A 22,694-nucleotide genomic window follows, 5' to 3' on the forward strand; every position below is an offset into this window, starting at 1 on the left:
TAATAATTCCTCACTATAGCGCTGTTTTTTCTTTTTATTTATTTCTATCTGTGGATTTGACAATTCCCCCATTTTGTACAGCGACTGGGTTATAAGAGCCTTGTCAATCTTCAAGGGAACTTGGTTATTATATTGTGTAAGGGGCATTATGGTGTGTGAAATAATGTGTAAGGGGCATTATGGTGTGTGGCATAATTTTTTATTTATTAACAGTTTCTTATATAGCGCAGCAGATTCCATTGCGCTTTACAAGTGTAGACAGTGATAAAACAAACTGCGTAACAATAGACAGACTTGGAGGTAGGAGGGCCCCGCTGCAAGCTTACGATCTATTGGGACATAGGAGGGAAACACAAGGACAGGCACCAGTAATACTGTAGCATAGCAATCCCACCAAGTTACAAGTACAGAAGAAAAGCTACAGTATATACTGCAATACATAATTAAGTATATACAGTATATAATACATAAATGCGAGGGTATGCATGTGGAACTTAAATATGATAGGCTTGCCTGGAGGTGAGTTTTCAGGGAACAGTTGAAAGTTTGGAGGCTAGTGGAGAGTCTTATTGTGCATGGAAGGGCATAATGTGTCAGGGGCATAATGTGTAAGGGGCATTATGGTGTGTGGCATAATGTGTACGGGGCATTACTGTAAGGAGAAAAAAATAAGACAAATAATGTAAAGGGCACAAATCATGAATCTATATATAAAAGGCAAAAAAGGAGATATACCGGTACTCATTGCAAAATCTCTTATGGTGTGTACACGGTGAGATCCCCTTGCTATTCGACTACACACTTGTACAATGTGCATGAGATTTTGACTATATAGTCAAAATCTCATCTGGATCTCATGCAGATCGCACAGGTTTTAACCCTTGCGATCCCGATACGATCCTGATGCGCGCTCCCGTATAGCAGCCAGAAAGTCTTGGCTGCATAGACTATATACAGTAGTGCAGATCTGCACTATATAGTCTAAATTGTATGCAGATAGTCTAAATTGTATATATTGTATGCAGAGAGTCTAAATTGTAATATAGTCTAAATTGTACAAGTATGTACACACCATTACTTTAAGTCCATCCCATCATTCAGTTTGGCTTTTGTCCTATTTATACTTTGTATTACTTCTGACAGTAAGGGAATACCTGATTGTGTTCATAGTTACCATCCAATTTAGGTTGCCAATCACAACTTAACTGGCATATATTTTTTCATAAAATGTTCCAAAATGATTGATTTATTTTTATTACTAATTTACATAAATAAGTGCTATTCAAATCAAATTCAGTGCAATTTCATTAACAAGTGTGCACATATTATACTACACACAATACCCCTTAAACGTGCTTAAATATAAAGCTATTCACTGTGTCTGTGGTGAGGCTGCCTGACCTACACAATTCCCCGTTGGAGGGGAGTTGGAGAACAAAAACATAGACAAGAATTGTAGGTTGGTGCCTTATTTATAGGTCTTTAGAATGACCTAAACAGCCTTAGAATATAGTCCAGATTTCTGAGTCAAGTAAGCAGGGCTGCCAAGAGAAATCCTGGGCCCCGGTACAAAAATTTCCCGGGGCCCCCATGGAGGGCGCTCCACGCACAATCCGCCGGCGTTGGCTCCGCCATGCCACCATCGGTCTGCGGCGGGAGCTTTTTGAGTTTCAGTTATTGCAATGCCACTCTCTCTCTCTCGCTATATATATATACAAGGAAGGCAATGTGGCACTCCAAAGACTTGAAGAAATTCAATCGTTTTATTCAGCAAATAATCACCAACGTTTCAATGCTGGCTAGGGCATTTTCATCAAGGCTAACAAAAAATACAAACAGTGTCCTACCTTATATGCATCTAAGAGCTCCGCATTGCCACGAACGGGACCATGCACCCGAGCGGCGGCGCAGGAGGAATGATGTCATTCCGCTGACGCCTCTCCTAGCGTCGACGGAGATCGTCACATAGCAACCCTAAACAAAAAAAGAGAGAAAGAAAAAGCAACATTTAAAACCACATAGTACATAGAACATGGCATAACACCCAGTATAAGACCCACGGATGACACTCCAGTGGGTACTGGACGTTCTAATGAATAATGCATACCTATAAAAGAAAGAATTAAATACAACCAACATTATGGCATATATATCACATTGAATGTAAGCGGACCTCTAAAGGTCAGCACATCCTTTTTGATCATAAGGCGATTATAACCCAGAATCAATTGAACATTTAAAAGACAAGAAAGGTGAAAAAAATTGAAAAAATCATGTTTATACAGTCTAGCCATATTTAAAGGGATAGCACACTAATACCCAAGTGGTCATTCAACCCATTCGGGGTTACGGTCCCTAATCTGAGGATCCACCTAGTTCACTTTTTAACAGACTGAGGAGGTTATTCTAATCGTAGCGGCCAAACGTGCGTACGTTCGCTATTAACGTACGCTATCCGTACGCGGCCGTTGGGGTTAAGTCCACCCACAAATCAGCCGCATACGTACGGGCAGAAACAACGTCGAAGGGGAGTGGCGTACAATTGAGCGTACGCCAACGTACACGGACGGACCAGCCCTTACACTCCGACAACTTGCGTACAATTGAGCGTACACCACCGTTTACGGACGTCTCTCGTCCGTCTTTCCACCGACTTCTTGCGGCTATCTGAGCGTACGCCAGCTTGCACGGACGGGTCCCTATTGTTTTCAATAGAAAACTCAGCTTATGTCACCGCTCGTGAGAGTGAGCGTACGTCCGTGTACGCTGGCATACCCTTCACATATATGGACCTGCAAATCTTGCCTTTCAACTATAATTATGAAAATTAATTAAGTGATTGAATTAATTAAAGTGCAAAATAGTGGGCATGGGCTTAAAACATTGCTGAAACATCCTTTGTAGGTGTTAGATGTGGTTTATGTTATTGTATCATAAATACAAAACCTATGTTTGTATTAGAGTGAACACGTTGACACATGTCGACTTGTGTAGATTGAGTGTGCTACTGTGTAAAGTCTATGAAAGCACGTAGTGAATGTGTCTAACTGTTTAACAAATACCTACCTTAGCATATATAAGCAGGTCTTACAAAGATTCTTACCTTAAATTAAACAAACCTTTAAATGTAGAGAAGTATAGAAAGATAAGCTTCCAATGTGTTTGAGTGCTGTGTGTGGCTTGCAGGTAGTGAAATCATGGTTTGGACTTAATAGGCTGCAGCATTGGTTATTACATTCAGGTGTATGTGTTTGAATAGTAATCAGCGTAAATTAGCAAACCCAGGCGCACGCAGGCATGCGGTATCTGTAGGGGTGGTCTGAGCTGGCGGTTGGCGGCCGCCTGTTTTGTGTCCGAAATGAACGGTGCTTTAGGCGATCGTGCGGTAGTAGCACCGCTCATTTTTGGTGCACACCCCCGTGTACGCCCATATTTACGCCCATTTTCCCTCATTATTTCGTCCGCTCCCCTCAACACGCCCCTATGCCGCCCCCAATGCCCGTACACTCGCGTACAGGTTTTTTCGCACGGAGAGACCCGTCCGTAAGCGTTGTGGAGTGTTCGCGCCTGCGCATTAGCGAATGTACGCATGCGCAGATCATGAAAAACCCCGGAACGTACGCGTACGGCCCGGCCGCACCATCCAGAATAAGGCCCTTAGTCCTCTATTGCCACCCCTCAATGACCCTGGCACATGATCAATCATGTCATATTTTAATTGGGACATTGCATGGGATGCTGAGGCCCAATGACAGGCCACTGGTTGTTCATTTTTCCCAGTGAGGAGGGCATTTTTAATAGCTGACCTGTGGGCTGCCATAAGTTCTTTGAAAGAACGTTCAGTTTTGCCAATATTTGACAACCCACAGGGACAGACTATTTGGTACACCACATACCTGGTATTGCATGTGAGTGTATGGTTAATAAGCAAAGGTTTCCCAGTTTGTGGGTGTGGGAAAGTATTTCCTACCATTAAAAAACGGCAGGTGGTACAAGTGCAGCGTATGTTCCCCTTATTGGAGCTCTTATTGCTCGGGCCGATAAGAATATCGGTCTTTACTAATGCATCTTTGAGGTTCTTAGGTCTTTTATAGCAAGTTAGTAAGTCTGTGGTTTGCAGACCTAGGTCAGGATCTGACTTAACCATATTCCACAATTTCTTGGATGTTATATTTACCTTTTCACTGCTGGAGTTATAGGTGGTAACCCAGGGCATCCGATTGCCCAATTCCTTGGCAATTGCTTTGGGCATTAGCAAATCCTTCCTATCCATAGCATCAACTTTAATTTTAGCTGCCTCAAGAACCGAAGTTGGATACCCCCTATCTTCAAATTTTTCAATCATTGAATCCATCTGTATTGCTGCTCTGGTGGGGTCAGATTTTATGTGTTTAGTGCGCAACAACTGCGAGTAGGGTAACCCCCGAACTGAAGATCTTGGATGGCAGCTAGAATAGTGTAGCATATTATTTCTATCATTGGATTTAGTAAATAAACTGGTAGATAATTGGCCTGCTTCACATCTGATCTCCACATCCAAAAACGTTATACACTCTTTGCTATGTGTAAAGGTGAATTTGACAGGACTGGATGTTAGGTTGTGTTGTTCAATGTGTCTGACCAGATCCTCAGCTGGGCCCCAAAAAATAAGCAAGTCATCTGTATAGCGGGTGTAAAAAAATATACGCCCTCTATATGATGATCCTTAAAGAAAATCTCCTCCTCTACCCGGAACATAAAAATATTTGCATATATATATATATATATATATATATTACATGCAAAAAATAGCGTCACTCCAGGTACTTAGTAGAAATGCTTTTACTGTTGGTCTACAGTGTTTCGGGCCGGAGCCCGTCTTCAGGACAGAAAACGTTTTCTGTCCTGAAGACGGGCTCCGGCCCGAAACACTGAAGACCAACAGTAAAAGCATTTCTACTAAGTACCTGGAGTGACACTATTTTTGGCATGTAATATTCAAGCGCTGGTACCCCCAGTGAACAGCGGGCACCCAGGCCAAGAAACATCAGCACAGCAGGAGCCAGTGAGGAGTGCCGGACCTTCTAACATTACATATATATATATATATATATATATATATATATATACACATACACACATACACACCAGGGCTCGCTAAATTTCTTTAAAATGTAGGATACAAAATGAAAGTGTAGAGCCGGAGATAGGGACAGTGTGCTTAAAAAATTTCACTGTAATGCCTATTACACATGTCAAACACCCATTACAGAATATACCACATGCCATAATGCCCATTACTCGTTATGACACACACTGTAATGCCCAGTACACTTTATGCCACACACTGAAATACCTGTCACATATTTTACCACACGCCATAATTCCCATTACATGTTATTCCACACGCCGTAATGCCCATTACTCATTATGATACACATTGTAATGCCTATTACATATAATACCACATGCCATAATTACATATTATGCCACATACAGTAAGTTCCACTTAACTACATGCTCATTGCTATGGGTTTCATGCTTGATGCTAGGGGTTATCATGCTCTGTTAGGCGTTATCATGCTCATTGCCATGGGTTTACATGCTCATTGCCATGGGTTTACCTGCTCTGCCAGGAGTTATCATGCTCATTGCCATGGGTTTACATGTTCTACCAGGAGTTACATGCTCTGCCAGGAGTTAACATGCTCATTGCCATGAGGTTAACATGCTAGTTGCCATGGAGTTACATGCTCTGTCAGGAGTTACATGCTCTGCCAGGAGTTACATGCTTTGCCAGGGGTTAATATGCTTGTTGCCATGGGGTTAACATGCTCTGCCAGAGGCAATGAGGAGGGGCAAAGTTCCGTAGCAGCAACTGCCACACTGAGGGGGTCGACGGGGGCAGGTGGACTACATCACTGCAGGCGGGTGGCTGGAGGTTCGGCAGAGAAGAGCTGCACTGACACATCCACGGCTTCCCAATGCTGGGGCAGCGGCTTTACCGCATGTGGCAACTAAGCCACTTGCGGGATCGCTGCACTCGCCACGCTGCGGGCACAGTGGCTCGCTATGCTCGCCACCTATTCTATTCTCCCTCCCCATGAAGGAAAATGGCAGGTAGCCGCCAGGAACCCAGCTCTCGGTCTTTTGACAGTCAGGATTCCAACGTCGGGTAAATGCCTGTGTCGTGACCCTGTCCAGCACCCGTTTATAACAGTGGCACTCAAAAGGTCCGACTTTTCGTTTTCAAGGTGAGAGGGCGACACTTGCTGAAACGTTGGACCATTTGAGATTACGGCTATTTTTTTACAATAAAGCTTTCTATACATTGAAATAAGCCTCCAGAGTGCCACTGTTATAGACTCCCTCTATCTTATCTCCTGTGGGGGGCACAGACATATATATATATATATATATATATAATCCCTGAGGACGGGCAAGACCCGAAACATGTTGGATCGTGTTTGAAAATAAATACCATGTTTTTTACCAAGAAACCCTGAGAGTGCCGCCTGTCTGTACCCACTATCTACAAGGTTGTAAGACCCCACTAAGGAGGGCACCGGGTGCTACAAGTTTATTCAACCAGCGAGTGCCGGGCAAAAAGAATCCTTTTATATATATATATATATATATATATATATATATATATATATATATATATATATATATAGGGGTCCACTTAGGCGGCACTCACGGCAATAAATCAGACTGAAGGCAACGTAGATTCCAACGTTTCGAAAAACCTTTAATTTTTCGTCATCAGGGTACAAAGACATAACATACAATTTCACCTTATAAACCCTCTAATACCAGTGCCCCCGCCTCTTACCTGCTGCAGCCGTGACCGGAAGTGCACGCCTCCACCCCTCTGCGTCACACAATCAGGTGCACGTTGCCAGGCAATCAAATACAAACATAGTGCAAATATTAAAAACATACAAAACGCTCCAGATTACAGACAGATAGATTAACAACTGTGACCACCATAGCAGTACAAGAACAATATGGAAAAATATGCATGATCCATATGTTATCTGAGGGCATCATCATACACGTAATAGCATAATAGCAAAAAAATTTAATTAAAGGGGAAGCCATGGATAAGTATCCAAACATCGATGTTTTTAAAGCATCCTAAATAATCTCAGTGACAATGATCTATCAAAACAACACATAATTATCAAAAATACACATAGAAAGATAAAGAGGCACTCAAAGAAGTTGCAGTTTATACAATCGACATGTGTGTCGACAATTATCAAAATCTTCAAAATGATGCAAATGATGCGATAAATTCAACTCTACAAGTATTATAAAAAAGCTCCCAGACCTCTCTGCTCATTAAGTCCCACTGGGGCAAGTGTACCCAGTCTCTGGATCCAATTAGCCTCACATTGCAATAAGAGTCTGGAGCGATCTCCTCCTCGCTTCAAAGGTGCAACGTGATCAATGATCACATAGCGCATAGAGGCCAACGTGTGTCTGTGCTCAAGGAAATGTCGGGCAACAGGCTGCTCACTTGATCCAGTTTCCAGAGCAGCCCGAATAGCTGCCCTGTGTCCAGCCATCCTCTCCCGAAGCGTGCAGTCTGTCTTCCCGACATAACCACGACCACAGGGACACAAAATCAAATACACAATGTACTTAGTCTGACACGAGACTCTATGTCGAATCATGAATTTTTTCCCACTAGAGGGATGCAGAAAATGTGGACCCGTCATCAATGATCGACATGTAATACAATTGACACATCTATAACATCCCGGCTTGGGGTTCAGAAAACCAGGAGTAGCTTTTTCTCCCATCCCTGTAACATCAGTCTTAACTACCCAGCTCCGAATATTTTTACCCCTACTATAGCAGGGCATAATGTCGACATTATTTAATGCAAGCTGAGGGTCAGTTTTTACAATGGGCCAGTGTTTTTTAGTAATCGCATTAATTTTACCGCTCTGTGTATTAAATAAATTCACCCATGGGAATTTGTTATCACTAGATTTTTTATTAGATCTTTTTAATAAATCAGCCCTGGGCATAGCAAGAGCTTTCTCACGGGCTTGTAGAAGGGGACCCTTTAAATAGCCTCTCTGTAAAAAATTATTTAACATACGGTCAATATGAATAGTCGCTTGTGTAATATCACTACAAATACGCTTCGCCCTAATAAACTGGGAATAGGGCAACCCGTACTTAAGGGATTTGGGATGAAAGCTCCCAGCATGTAAGATAGTATTCCTATCAGTTGGTTTACAATAAAGGGTGGTTTCTAAGCCCTTGTCACCCAGTGACACCTGAACATCCAAAAAACTAACGGTATGTGGATCAATACAATAAGTAAATTTTATGGGGCTCAGTGAGTTGTTATGCGCTTCAATGACCTGTACAAAGGACTCCCTAGACCCAGACCAAATAATGAATACGTCATCGATATAACGAGCATAAAATTCGATGTTAGCATTAATCGATGGTTGGTTCAAAAAAATTTCTTGCTCAGCTACAAACATATAAGCGTTGGCGTACGATGGGGCCACACTGGACCCCATCGCACACCCCGCTAACTGGAGATAATGATCACCATCGAACATGAAAAAATTCTTAGTAAGTATCAATTCAAGTAAATCGGTGACAAGGTCAACGGAAGGTCCCACGTACAGGTCATTATCAGCTACAAGATCCCTGACTGCCCTTATACCATCACAATTAGGGATAATAGTGTATAATGAAGAAACATCGACACTACAAAGATGACAGTTAGGAGGCAATGATGTTTTACAAGACTCAAGACGGGTTAGGAAAGCAGTGGTATCCAGAATATATCTGGGATGTCCCACAATACAAGGTTGAAGTAAAGAATCCAAATACACAGAGGATGGCTGAAAAAGCGACCCCCGCGCCGCGATGATGGGGCGCCCAGGGGGATCAACCATCCTCTTGTGTATTTTTGGTAATGTATATATTAGTGGAACAATAGGATTTTTAGGGACCAATGCATCAGCAAGTGTCCGTGTGATTTCACCAGCAACCACATATCGATCCAATGTATTTTTCAATAATTTAGAAAACGCACAAGTAGGGTTACCACTGAGTTTAGCATACACACTGGTATCAGACAACTGATTGTCAATCTCAAATTTATATTTGTCCAAATCCTGTATTACCACCGCCCCGCCTTTATCAGCGGGGCGGATGATAATACTGGAATTATCAGACAAACTTTTTAGAGCCAATGCCTCACCACTAGACAGATTATTAACCTGTTGACCAATACCTCGTGACTCCTCACGTTTAATAATCTCATCAACATCTGTATCAACCATGCGCATAAAAGTTTTTAATGAGGCATTATTCGATAAAGGCTCAAACCGAGATTTGGGCAACAGCTTACGCACACCTGTGGGGATAAAAGATACTGTAGGTACAGGTTCAACTTGATTAGCGCCTCTATAATATTCATGCAATTTTAATTTACGGTTCAAACAGAATTTTTCAATGTCCCATTTCATGCGATTGAACCTAACCGTAGGTACATAAGAAAGTCCACGACTGAGAACTTTTAATTCAAGGGGAGAAAGATCATAAGTAGATAGATTGACTACCGTCTGTTGCTCGATTTCGGGGGGCGCCCTCTGCGAGCAGGACCTCCTGTTCTGCCCACCGCGCCTCGACCTGCGCTTTTTCCACCTCCCACTTGGTGTCTGGTACGCACCCCTAAAGGGGTACCCGCTCCATTATTAACACCCCGTGGTAGTAGACCATCTGAATCGCTATTGCTGGTATACTCAGAAGCCTCAGAGTCAGGTTTATAACGAAAAAAGCGTTTCCTTTGGCCACCATTAAAGTCTCTTTGGCCACTCCCAATCCAGTGGTATACGTGGTTCTGATCATAATCAGTTTTAACCTTGGCAAATTTAGTCTTTTTGAACTGTATGAGATTACGTTTATAGTTCGCCAATTGACCTTTAAGCTTTTCCAGCCAATTAGTACTCTCATCTGCCACAAGTACTGCATTATAAGATTTCTCAAAGTCACTGATTTTCTCTTTAATCAATGTTAATTCACGTCCAGCTTCTTCAACAACAAGCAGCATTAAATCGAAGCTGCACTTGTTTAGCACTGCTATCCATCTCTTACAAAAGGTATTATTGTAGCGGCCGATCGTCGGGCAATTCTTAACCCTAAAGCCGCGGGGAATCAACTTTTCTTTATAATAGTCACTCAATGTCACCCCATGGTAAAAGTAGTCCAATTCACGTTGCTTCATTTTATATAAATCACGGTACAATTGTTCAGGTGTCTGTGCTTCCATATCATCGGCAAACTGTTCAGAGAACAACATTGCTGTGGCTTCATTCACGCTGAAGGACAACATGCTACCTTGTGTAGATTTAGCCATATTGAACTGGCCGGTACCGTCATCAACCTCAGCTCCGTCAGTAGCCATCATAGCGTTTGCACCACACCACACAGTGTACAAGAAAACACCAACTTCTTAAAAGCAGGTTCCCAGTAAAAGTTCAAGTTTATCCATACAAATTATGGGGTGCCGAATCCAAGAAACACAGGCAGTTGCTCACCATCTGTTTCCATGTAGAGATCTGTAGTGGATGGCACTCTGTATCAACTTTAAATCATCAGGCCGGTGCCCTCCATGCTATCTCCGCATCGGGAGTAACTTGTATAGGGGTCCACTTAGGCGGCACTCACGGCAATAAATCAGACTGAAGGCAACGTAGATTCCAACGTTTCGAAAAACCTTTAATTTTTCGTCATCAGGGTACAAAGACATAACATACAATTTCACCTTATAAACCCTCTAATACCAGTGCCCCCGCCTCTTACCTGCTGCAGCCGTGACCGGAAGTGCACGCCTCCACCCCTCTGCGTCACACAATCAGGTGCACGTTGCCAGGCAATCAAATACAAACATAGTGCAAATATTAAAAACATACAAAACGCTCCAGATTACAGACAGATAGATTAACAACTGTGACCACCATAGCAGTACAAGAACAATATGGAAAAATATGCATGATCCATATGTTATCTGAGGGCATCATCATACACGTAATAGCATAATAGCAAAAAAATTTAATTAAAGGGGAAGCCATGGATAAGTATCCAAACATCGATGTTTTTAAAGCATCCTAAATAATCTCAGTGACAATGATCTATCAAAACAACACATATTTATCAAAAATACACATAGAAAGATAAAGAGGCACTCAAAGAAGTTGCAGTTTATACAATCGACATGTGTGTCGACAATTATCAAAATCTTCAAAATGATGCAAATGATGCGATAAATTCAACTCTACAAGTATTATAAAAAAGCTCCCAGACCTCTCTGCTCATTAAGTCCCACTGGGGCAAGTGTACCCAGTCTCTGGATCCAATTAGCCTCACATTGCAATAAGAGTCTGGAGCGATCTCCTCCTCGCTTCAAAGGTGCAACGTGATCAATGATCACATAGCGCATAGAGGCCAACGTGTGTCTGTGCTCAAGGAAATGTCGGGCAACAGGCTGCTCACTTGATCCAGTTTCCAGAGCAGCCCGAATAGCTGCCCTGTGTCCAGCCATCCTCTCCCGAAGCGTGCAGTCTGTCTTCCCGACATAACCACGACCACAGGGACACAAAATCAAATACACAATGTACTTAGTCTGACACGAGACTCTATGTCGAATCATGAATTTTTTCCCACTAGAGGGATGCAGAAAATGTGGACCCGTCATCAATGATCGACATGTAATACAATTGACACATCTATAACATCCCGGCTTGGGGTTCAGAAAACCAGGAGTAGCTTTTTCTCCCATCCCTGTAACATCAGTCTTAACTACCCAGCTCCGAATATTTTTACCCCTACTATAGCAGGGCATAATGTCGACATTATTTAATGCAAGCTGAGGGTCAGTTTTTACAATGGGCCAGTGTTTTTTAGTAATCGCATTAATTTTACCGCTCTGTGTATTAAATAAATTCACCCATGGGAATTTGTTATCACTAGATTTTTTATTAGATCTTTTTAATAAATCAGCCCTGGGCATAGCAAGAGCTTTCTCACGGGCTTGTAGAAGGGGACCCTTTAAATAGCCTCTCTGTAAAAAATTATTTAACATACGGTCAATATGAATAGTCGCTTGTGTAATATCACTACAAATACGCTTCGCCCTAATAAACTGGGAATAGGGCAACCCGTACTTAAGGGATTTGGGATGAAAGCTCCCAGCATGTAAGATAGTATTCCTATCAGTTGGTTTACAATAAAGGGTGGTTTCTAAGCCCTTGTCACCCAGTGACACCTGAACATCCAAAAAACTAACGGTATGTGGATCAATACAATAAGTAAATTTTATGGGGCTCAGTGAGTTGTTATGCGCTTCAATGACCTGTACAAAGGACTCCCTAGACCCAGACCAAATAATGAATACGTCATCGATATAACGAGCATAAAATTCGATGTTAGCATTAATCGATGGTTGGTTCAAAAAAATTCCTTGCTCAGCTACAAACATATAAGCCAACGCTTATATGTTTGTAGCTGAGCAAGAAATTTTTTTGAACCAACCATCGATTAATGCTAACATCGAATTTTATGCTCGTTATATCGATGACGTATTCATTATTTGGTCTGGGTCTAGGGAGTCCTTTGTACAGGTCATTGAAGCGCATAACAACTCACTGAGCCCCATAAAATTTACTTATTGTATTGATCCACATACCGTTAGTTTTTTGGATGTTCAGGTGTCACTGGGTGACAAGGGCTTAGAAACCACCCTTTATTGTAAACCAACTGATAGGAATACTATCTTACATGCTGGGAGCTTTCATCCCAAATCCCTTAAGTACGGGTTGCCCTATTCCCAGTTTATTAGGGCGAAGCGTATTTGTAGTGATATTACACAAGCGACTATTCATATTGACCGTATGTTAAATAATTTTTTACAGAGAGGCTATTTAAAGGGTCCCCTTCTACAAGCCCGTGAGAAAGCTCTTGCTATGCCCAGGGCTGATTTATTAAAAAGATCTAATAAAAAATCTAGTGATAACAAATTCCCATGGGTGAATTTATTTAATACACAGAGCGGTAAAATTAATGCGATTACTAAAAAACACTGGCCCATTGTAAAAACTGACCCTCAGCTTGCATTAAATAATGTCGACATTATGCCCTGCTATAGTAGGGGTAAAAATATTCGGAGCTGGGTAGTTAAGACTGATGTTACAGGGATGGGAGAAAAAGCTACTCCTGGTTTTCTGAACCCCAAGCCGGGATGTTATAGATGTGTCAATTGTATTACATGTCGATCATTGATGACGGGTCCACATTTTCTGCATCCCTCTAGTGGGAAAAAATTCATGATTCGACATAGAGTCTCGTGTCAGACTAAGTACATTGTGTATTTGATTTTGTGTCCCTGTGGTCGTGGTTATGTCGGGAAGACAGACTGCACGCTTCGGGAGAGGATGGCTGGACACAGGGCAGCTATTCGGGCTGCTCTGGAAACTGGATCAAGTGAGCAGCCTGTTGCCCGACATTTCCTTGAGCACAGACACACGTTGGCCTCTATGCGCTATGTGATCATTGATCACGTTGCACCTTTGAAGCGAGGAGGAGATCGCTCCAGACTCTTATTGCAATGTGAGGCTAATTGGATCCAGAGACTGGGTACACTTGCCCCAGTGGGACTTAATGAGCAGAGAGGTCTGGGAGCTTTTTTATAATACTTGTAGAGTTGAATTTATCGCATCATTTGCATCATTTTGAAGATTTTGATAATTGTCGACACACATGTCGATTGTATAAACTGCAACTTCTTTGAGTGCCTCTTTATCTTTCTATGTGTATTTTTGATAATTATGTGTTGTTTTGATAGATCATTGTCACTGAGATTATTTAGGATGCTTTAAAAACATCGATGTTTGGATACTTATCCATGGCTTCCCCTTTAATTAAATTTTTTTGCTATTATGCTATTACGTGTATGATGATGCCCTCAGATAACATATGGATCATGCATATTTTTCCATATTGTTCTTGTACTGCTATGGTGGTCACAGTTGTTAATCTATCTGTCTGTAATCTGGAGCGTTTTGTATGTTTTTAATATTTGCACTATGTTTGTATTTGATTGCCTGGCAACGTGCACCTGATTGTGTGACGCAGAGGGGTGGAGGCGTGCACTTCCGGTCACGGCTGCAGCAGGTAAGAGGCGGGGGCACTGGTATTAGAGGGTTTATAAGGTGAAATTGTATGTTATGTCTTTGTACCCTGATGACGAAAAATTAAAGGTTTTTCGAAACGTTGGAATCTACGTTGCCTTCAGTCTGATTTATTGCCGTGAGTGCCGCCTAAGTGGACCCCTATACAAGTTACTCCCGATGCGGAGATAGCATGGAGGGCACCGGCCTGATGATTTAAAGTTGATACAGAGTGCCATCCACTACAGATCTCTACATGGAAACAGATGGTGAGCAACTGCCTGTGTTTCTTGGATTCGGCACCCCATAATTTGTATGGATAAACTTGAACTTTTACTGGGAACCTGCTTTTAAGAAGTTGGTGTTTTCTTGTACACTGTGTGGTGTGGTGCAAACGCTATGATGGCTACTGACGGAGCTGAGGTTGATGACGGTACCGGCCAGTTCAATATGGCTAAATCTACACAAGGTAGCATGTTGTCCTTCAGCGTGAATGAAGCCACAGCAATGTTGTTCTCTGAACAGTTTGCCGATGATATGGAAGCACAGACACCTGAACAATTGTACCGTGATTTATATAAAATGAAGCAACGTGAATTGGACTACTTTTACCATGGGGTGACATTGAGTGACTATTATAAAGAAAAGTTGATTCCCCGCGGCTTTAGGGTTAAGAATTGCCCGACGATCGGCCGCTACAATAATACCTTTTGTAAGAGATGGATAGCAGTGCTAAACAAGTGCAGCTTCGATTTAATGCTGCTTGTTGTTGAAGAAGCTGGACGTGAATTAACATTGATTAAAGAGAAAATCAGTGACTTTGAGAAATCTTATAATGCAGTACTTGTGGCAGATGAGAGTACTAATTGGCTGGAAAAGCTTAAAGGTCAATTGGCGAACTATAAACGTAATCTCATACAGTTCAAAAAGACTAAATTTGCCAAGGTTAAAACTGATTATGATCAGAACCACGTATACCACTGGATTGGGAGTGGCCAAAGAGACTTTAATGGTGGCCAAAGGAAACGCTTTTTTCGTTATAAACCTGACTCTGAGGCTTCTGAGTATACCAGCAATAGCGATTCAGATGGTCTACTACCACGGGGTGTTAATAATGGAGCGGGTACCCCTTTAGGGGTGCGTACCAGACACCAAGTGGGAGGTGGAAAAAGCGCAGGTCGAGGCGCGGTGGGCAGAACAGGAGGTCCTGCTCGCAGAGGGCGCCCCCCGAAATCGAGCAACAGACGGTAGTCAATCTATCTACTTATGATCTTTCTCCCCTTGAATTAAAAGTTCTCAGTCGTGGACTTTCTTATGTACCTACGGTTAGGTTCAATCGCATGAAATGGGACATTGAAAAATTCTGTTTGAACCGTAAATTAAAATTGCATGAATATTATAGAGGCGCTAATCAAGTTGAACCTGTACCTACAGTATCTTTTATCCCCACAGGTGTGCGTAAGCTGTTGCCCAAATCTCGGTTTGAGCCTTTATCGAATAATGCCTCATTAAAAACTTTTATGCGCATGGTTGATACAGATGTTGATGAGATTATTAAACGTGAGGAGTCACGAGGTATTGGTCAACAGGTTAATAATCTGTCTAGTGGTGAGGCATTGGCTCTAAAAAGTTTGTCTGATAATTCCAGTATTATCATCCGCCCCGCTGATAAAGGCGGGGCGGTGGTAATACAGGATTTGGACAAATATAAACTTGAGATTGACAATCAGTTGTCTGATACCAGTGTGTATGCTAAACTCAGTGGTAACCCTACTTGTGCGTTTTCTAAATTATTGAAAAATACATTGGATCGATATGTGGTTGCTGGTGAAATCACACGGACACTTGCTGATGCATTGGTCCCTAAAAATCCTATTGTTCCACTAATATATACATTACCAAAAATACACAAGAGGATGGTTGATCCCCCTGGGCGCCCCATCATCGCGGCGCGGGGGTCGCTTTTTCAGCCATCCTCTGTGTATTTGGATTCTTTACTTCAACCTTGTATTGTGGGACATCCCAGATATATTCTGGATACCACTGCTTTCCTAACCCGTCTTGAGTCTTGTAAAACATCATTGCCTCCTAACTGTCATCTTTGTAGTGTCGATGTTTCTTCATTATACACTATTATCCCTAATTGTGATGGTATAAGGGCAGTCAGGGATCTTGTAGCTGATAATGACCTGTACGTGGGACCTTCCGTTGACCTTGTCACCGATTTACTTGAATTGATACTTACTAAGAATTTTTTCATGTTCGATGGTGATCATTATCTCCAGTTAGCGGGGTGTGCGATGGGGTCCAGTGTGGCCCCATCGTACGCCAACGCTTATATGTTTGTAGCTGAGCAAGAAATTTTTTTGAACCAACCATCGATTAATGCTAACATCGAATTTTATGCTCGTTATATCGATGACGTATTCATTATTTGGTCTGGGTCTAGGGAGTCCTTTGTACAGGTCATTGAAGCGCATAACAACTCACTGAGCCCCATAAAATTTAGTTATTGTATTGATCCACATACCGTTAGTTTTTTGGATGTTCAGGTGTCACTGGGTGACAAGGGCTTAGAAACCACCCTTTATTGTAAACCAACTGATAGGAATACTATCTTACATGCTGGGAGCTTTCATCCCAAATCCCTTAAGTACGGGTTGCCCTATTCCCAGTTTATTAGGGCGAAGCGTATTTGTAGTGATATTACACAAGCGACTATTCATATTGACCGTATGTTAAATAATTTTTTACAGAGAGGCTATTTAAAGGGTCCCCTTCTACAAGCCCGTGAGAAAGCTCTTGCTATGCCCAGGGCTGATTTATTAAAAAGATCTAATAAAAAATCTAGTGATAACAAATTCCCATGGGTGAATTTATTTAATACACAGAGCGGTAAAATTAATGCGATTACTAAAAAACACTGGCCCATTGTAAAAACTGACCCTCAGCTTGCATTAAATAATGTCGACATTATGCCCTGCTATAGTAGGGGTAAAAATATTCGGAGCTGGGTAGTTAAGACTGATGTTACAGGGATGGGAGAAAAAGCTACTCCTGGTTTTCTGAACCCCAAGCCGGGATGTTATAGATGTGTCAATTGTATTACATGTCGATCATTGATGACGGGTCCACATTTTCTGCATCCCTCTAGTGGGAAAAAATTCATGATTCGACATAGAGTCTCGTGTCAGACTAAGTACATTGTGTATTTGATTTTGTGTCCCTGTGGTCGTGGTTATGTCGGGAAGACAGACTGCACGCTTCGGGAGAGGATGGCTGGACACAGGGCAGCTATTCGGGCTGCTCTGGAAACTGGATCAAGTGAGCAGCCTGTTGCCCGACATTTCCTTGAGCACAGACACACGTTGGCCTCTATGCGCTATGTGATCATTGATCACGTTGCACCTTTGAAGCGAGGAGGAGATCGCTCCAGACTCTTATTGCAATGTGAGGCTAATTGGATCCAGAGACTGGGTACACTTGCCCCAGTGGGACTTAATGAGCAGAGAGGTCTGGGAGCTTTTTTATAATACTTGTAGAGTTGAATTTATCGCATCATTTGCATCATTTTGAAGATTTTGATAATTGTCGACACACATGTCGATTGTATAAACTGCAACTTCTTTGAGTGCCTCTTTATCTTTCTATGTGTATTTTTGATAATTATGTGTTGTTTTGATAGATCATTGTCACTGAGATTATTTAGGATGCTTTAAAAACATCGATGTTTGGATACTTATCCATGGCTTCCCCTTTAATTAAATTTTTTTGCTATTATGCTATTACGTGTATGATGATGCCCTCAGATAACATATGGATCATGCATATTTTTCCATATTGTTCTTGTACTGCTATGGTGGTCACAGTTGTTAATCTATCTGTCTGTAATCTGGAGCGTTTTGTATGTTTTTAATATTTGCACTATGTTTGTATTTGATTGCCTGGCAACGTGCACCTGATTGTGTGACGCAGAGGGGTGGAGGCGTGCACTTCCGGTCACGGCTGCAGCAGGTAAGAGGCGGGGGCACTGGTATTAGAGGGTTTATAAGGTGAAATTGTATGTTATGTCTTTGTACCCTGATGACGAAAAATTAAAGGTTTTTCGAAACGTTGGAATCTACGTTGCCTTCAGTCTGATTTATTGCCGTGAGTGCCGCCTAAGTGGACCCCTATACAAGTTACTCCCGATGCGGAGATAGCATGGAGGGCACCGGCCTGATGATTTAAAGTTGATACAGAGTGCCATCCACTACAGATCTCTATATATATATATATATATATATATTATACCTATATCTATAGGTGTGTGTATATATATAGATAGATAGATAGATAGATAGATAGATAGATAGATAGATAGATATAGATATATCTATGTATGCATTAGTCATAGAATCTATATGTATAAAGGCAAAAAAAAAGATTCTTACAGTCAGCTTTGGCAAAAGCTCAGCTGGAGCTCGACCTCAGCCTCTCATCTTCCCCTCCCTACATGGTGTCCGGTCCCGGGCATTCGCATCCCCCCGGCGGCAGGCGGCAGGAGCTGGCTGCTGCAGCTTCTGCAGGAAGACACAGACAGACTCGTGAGACCATCATCTCGCGAGAGTGTCACTCTGCAGAGCTCCGCAGCGGCGGACTGAATGCTGCTGCCGCCGCTGCAGCTCCCGAAGTCAGACGAAAGTGAGTGAGGACCCTGCCTCCAGGTCCTTCATACCCGGCACCTGGCCGCTCCCGCCGCCGATACACAGCTGCTCACAGACCCGGCGCCTTGCACACCCGCCGCCCAAGTAAATAAAAAAAATTAAAAAGTGTGTGTGTGTGTCTGGACCCGGGCCCCCTTGACGGGCCCCGGTAAAATGTACCCGCCCCCTCCCCTCTCGGCGGCCCTGCAAGTAAGCAGATAGGAAGTCCAGTGTTTATTTAAAAAGTCTCTGTTTTATATAAAACTGTTGATGCAGTATTTTTGTAAAGTACAATTCAGAATTCACTTTGGCCCTTATGCAAATAGGGATTTACAATTGATGTGTAGAAGAACCCTTCTTCTACGCATCTACACGATAAATGGCATGCGACTTATCGCTTTTAAAAATGAAGGATGAAGGACCCCCTGGGAGTCGCTGTGTAAGTTCAAGGGAAGTCTGGTCCGATTTGTGCCTCAGACAAGTCGTACCAATGTATGGCACTCATAGCTCTGGTTGTAGGTGTAGCACATGCAACAGTGCCAGGCAAGTGGTTAAACAACTGTTATTTACATCATTTGTTCATTTAAAAAAAAAAAATGTTTTATATAATTTAAAAAAAGTATTACAAGATTTATCAATGCTCAGCCTGGCTTGCTCACATTAGATGCCACACAAGTGGTTGAGGGCCTTTCATGCTGGCCTGTGGAGCAGGACTTTTGTACTTTTCTGCAGTACGTTCTAATCAGAGGGGAGATCAGTGGCAGCTGATGGAGATGGAGCCTTATTAAGTCCCACTCATGGAGTTGCATCATATTGGCTTCTTAGTCACAGACCAAGAGTCCCATTATTATCCTGCCCATTATGTTTGATTCTCTAGGAAAAGGAGAGATTCAAGAGAATCACCTACTGTTCTGGGAGACTGCAGGACTTCCTTAAAATTCCCAGGTTTTGGGAATTGTATATCCCACTCTCCAGACAGATGGGAAATGTTGCTGCTTAATGTACGTCAGAACAGGTGGTCAGGATAGGGAAGGGATAGACTTAGGACATGGTACTGTAAGGATGTGTTTTTACCTAACTTTGAACAGATGCACACTAGCACAGTCACGTATATTCATCACTAGCTGATTATGACTGCACCGCTAAAGTAGATAGGTGCGGTTTATGCTCATGCTTATGTTGTGTGTGCATTTTAACATACAATAGAATGAGCTGTAACTATAATTGGGGAGGTGACACCTACTAGCACACATGTGACGTATGCCGATCGAGGGGTTTATTCACTAAAATGGGAGTTCTATTTCAGATGGGATGTTGCTATGGGCAACCAATCAGAATTCACTTCTTATTTAGCTCCTTCTATCTAGAAGATAATATATATTGCATACCCTCCAACATGGCCCATTCCATTAGGTACAAAATGCTCTTTTTCTGGACTTCCTTACCAGTGGCAGTTGGGGCTGCAGCACAGTTCAATATTCAAAAAGGGGAGCCACACCTAATGCCACTCCAAAAATCACTGTCCTGGACTCATTGGCAGTTGATGTGACCCCCCTCTTTGAATTTTGGACTGTGCTGGAGTCCAACCTCTGTAACTGCCATTGGAATCAGTCATGTTGGAGGGTATGGTAATGTGATTGGTTTCCCATAGGAACATCCCATCTGAAATAGAACTCCTATCTTAGTAAATAAACCCCTAAGAATCTGTTGCAGACTTGCACACATCTTGTGACTGTTGTCACTTTCCATTGGCTCACACATACAGTTTTATAGTAATTGAGTTTTGCGCCAGCTATTTGAGATGGGTGTGGTACAGGGGTCCGACAGTCGGGATCCCGACAGTCATTAGCCCCACGTCGGGATCCCGACTGGCCGGACCCAGACTAAGCCCCTTGCGGGCTCGCTGTGCTCGCCATGCTGCAGGCACGGTGGCACGCTATGCTCGCCACCTATTCTATTCTCCCTCTATGGGGGTCGTGGACCCCCACGAGGAAAAATAGCCGATGGCCATCTGTCTGTGTTTTGACAGTCGGGATCCCGACATCGGGTAAATGCCTGTCGGGATCCCGTCTGTCGGGACCGGGTCCGGCACCCATTTGAGATACAGGGGGAAATTTACTAAGACGTGTATTCTACTTTACATGTGATGCTGCTAACCAATCAGATCATGTCTACTATCTTCTAGAGCAGGCATGTCCAAACTGTGGCCCTCCAGCTGTTGTGAAACTACACATCCCAGCATTCCTTGCCATAGTTTTAGAATTCCCTAATAGCAAAACTGTGGCAAGGCATGATGGGACTTATAGTGGAGGGCCATAGTTTGGACTTGCCTGTTCTAGAGGGTGCTAAATAAATAAGAAATAGATTCTGATTGTTGCCCATAGCAACATCACATGTGAAGTAGAATACACATCTTACTAAATTTCCCCCACAGTGTCATTGAAGCTCTCCAACGTCCCCATAGTCCGGAACATCACTGTGTCGTTCACTCTAGTTGCATTGTGTATTCTTGCAACCATTTCTTCAAGAAGTTCAGCTACTTAAATGAAAACAGTCCTGCAGCATTGTCAGGTAATATACAGCTATAAAATGCCCCCAAACCAGCAAGGAAGCCTGCTCTCAGGTCTGGTTGTTATTATGATTTATAGAGGATCTCGAGCCATGAGTCAGCCTTGTAATTGATTGCACATGTGGAAATAGATTTAAGAAAAAAAGAGCTCTCCTGCAGAGTATTCATGCGTACCTCTGTGCAAAATGTAAGCATACCGCGCGCCAGGAATTTATTTGGAACACATGGTGTTTAGCTAATTCTGTGAAATCACAACAGTTCCATTTCCAAGGATTTTGCAATAATAAAAGCAGTCTATATGTAATCCGAAAATGTGATTGGCTGCTTAAGTGATAACAATAAGAAGTCAAAAATAATGTGTGTTGGGGAGGGTTTTGCCAGTTTCTATGATCAGTCCGCTAATACGGAACTGTGCAGACTCACAAATCACTTTAATTAGTTTTATTGTTCTTCTTCTAGCTATGTAATATGTGATACACAGCTGGTCAACCTCTTGAAACATCACCATCATCAGTTATTAAAAGATAAGAAGTTAAATATTGTATTTCTTAATAACTTCATTCAAAACACAAGAGATTTCATCTAAGATGTCTGGTAAATTGTGCAGTAGTTTAAATGGGTCCATGGTACTGTAATAATATGTAGTTCTGTAACACCGTGAAAGAAGGTACAATGGCCCTTATTCCGGTTCACTCGCAAAGGCAAATTCCTTCTCAAAACCATGTGCACTGCAGGTGGGGCAGATGTAACATGTGCAGAGAGAATTAGATTTAGGTGGGGTTTTACTTTAAAGTGAGATCTATATTGCAGTGTAAAAATAAAAAGCCAATATTTTCCCTGCACAGAAACAAAACAATTCACCCAAGTCTAAATCTCTCTGCACATGTTACATCTGCCCGACTTGCAGTGCACATGGCTTTGTCCATTTGAGAAGGAATTTGCCTTTGCGATTAAACCAGAATAAGGGCCAATATTAAGAAACAGGACCAAGCTTCAAATGCATGCATTGGAAGTTCTGGAAAAAAGACCTAACTTATCCCCACTGGAAGAGGTTGGTTTACTGTGAAGTGCAACGGAACTTGCTGCACTATCTAAGAAACTGTTCGTTTATAAATCTCTCCATAATTGTGCTCACTCAAGACATCTTACTAGACTGGTTGAAAAGTAAGGTCTGTGTGTATGTACCGCTTACAGGGGCTTGGGTTGGCTAGTAAAGTCTGTGTTTATGTATGTACGGCTCACAGGGCCTTTGGT

The 22,694-nt window shown here is 42.3% G+C and overlaps 1 protein-coding gene across 4 annotated transcripts in view; it reads left to right on the forward strand.

Moving 5' to 3' along the window:
• The window catches only part of VEPH1 (ventricular zone expressed PH domain containing 1), a 337,859-nt gene that overhangs the window by 234,961 nt on the left and 80,204 nt on the right, over positions 1 to 22,694 (forward strand). The gene's annotated exons all lie outside the window — the stretch shown is intronic.

The sequence above is a fragment of the Crinia signifera genome, chromosome 3 (genome assembly GCF_055691185.1).
Source record: "Crinia signifera chromosome 3, ASM5569118v1, whole genome shotgun sequence".
Taxonomy (NCBI): Eukaryota; Metazoa; Chordata; class Amphibia; order Anura; family Myobatrachidae; genus Crinia; species Crinia signifera.